Consider the following 1,492-nt stretch of genomic DNA (forward strand, 5'->3'; position numbering starts at 1 on the left):
GGCCCTGGCCCCCTCCCTCTCCAACACAGGAGGGGTCCTCACACATGAGGGTGTCACAGAAGGGCTGATCCGGTGGCTGAGCTACATGTAGACCCCTCGCCAATGCCAGGCCTCCAGCTCCAGGCTCTGGGAGACGCTCAGGATTCCATCTGCTCCCCATTCCAGGTGCATAAGAGCTGGGAGTCCAGGGCCTGGCGGCCCCCACTCTACACGGCTCTCCCAGCTGGGTCATCCTCCCCCAGCCCAGGCTGGAGGCCGGAAGGTCACTCCCCACCTTCCTCCCCTGCTGCTCCTCCATCACTGGATGAACAAACACACCCACTGACCACAGCTGGCTGCAGCCAGGCGCCAGGTTGGGAAAGCAGTGAGTCAGCGGCTGGTGCCCCCCACCCCCACCCCAAAGAGGTGCCAAGGCCTGCTGGACATCCACTGCTGGGATCCAAGAGAGCATGGAGAGGCCTGAAACTCAGCTCTGGGGAGGACAGGAGGGGTGCTCCAAGGGGTGGGGAGAGGGGCAGGGAGCTGGCTGGGGGCTGGCCTGCCTTCCAGGCAGAGACACGCCCATGGAGCATTCCAAGAACGGCAGCGTCCCTGTCCAGGAGTGGCCGCCACATTCACACGTCCCCCAGCTGGACGGTGTCCAGGAGTCAGCTCACCCTCCTTGGCAGCTCACATGGGCATGCCCAGCACTCAGGGGCCCTCATTCAGCATTGGCCTGTTGCCAGAAGCTGCTCCCGCCCTGGGGCCAAGCCAAGGAGTCTTCTGAGGGCTGGGGCCACTGGGCTGGGCAGGGGCTGCGCAGTAAGCGTTACTGGCCAGGAGCTCCTGGCCTTACCTGCACCCACTGGGGACATACTGAGCACCGAGGGGGTATGTGCTTGGTCCTAGGACAGAAGCCGGAGTAAGGCTGTGAAGCCACCCAGGCCCTGGTCTGAAGCATCTTTGTCCAGTGCCCTTCCCTCCACCCTGAGCCCCCCATGGTGAGCCCTCCCCACCCACCCTGCCCCTACAGTCTGCACCTGGCAAGTCTCGGGAGAGAATTGTCAAGACAAAACCAACGTCAGAGACACTTCACCCACATGTGCTGGTCTGGTAACCTTTTGAAGTGACATTCTCCTTTACAGATAGGGAAACTGAGGCTTGGCAGTTCACGCCATGACCAAGCCTGAGACCAAGCATGGACAGTGCTGGAGCAGGACCCTTAGGATGGCATCTCCTCCACGAGACCGGGGCTCGGGGGAGGCCTGCCCACCTCAAACCAGCCCCCACCCCCGGCCCCCTGGCTTGGTGCAGTCTGCTCAGTCTGAGCTCCGACTGAGGGTTAAAGTCCAGAGCAAGGGGTGGGGCTGCAGGGGCTGACTCTCTCCAGCCAGTCAGCCAGGTTTCCTGAGCCTCCTATGGGCAGGTCTCACGCTGGGCAACGTGGGGGGGTCAAGGGCGGGAGTGGGGGGCAGAGTCTGGCAGGACTGGTGAGGCAGGACGGGAAGAGGGG

The sequence above is a fragment of the Vicugna pacos genome, chromosome 6 (genome assembly GCF_048564905.1).
Source record: "Vicugna pacos chromosome 6, VicPac4, whole genome shotgun sequence".
Classification (NCBI taxonomy): Eukaryota; Metazoa; Chordata; class Mammalia; order Artiodactyla; family Camelidae; genus Vicugna; species Vicugna pacos.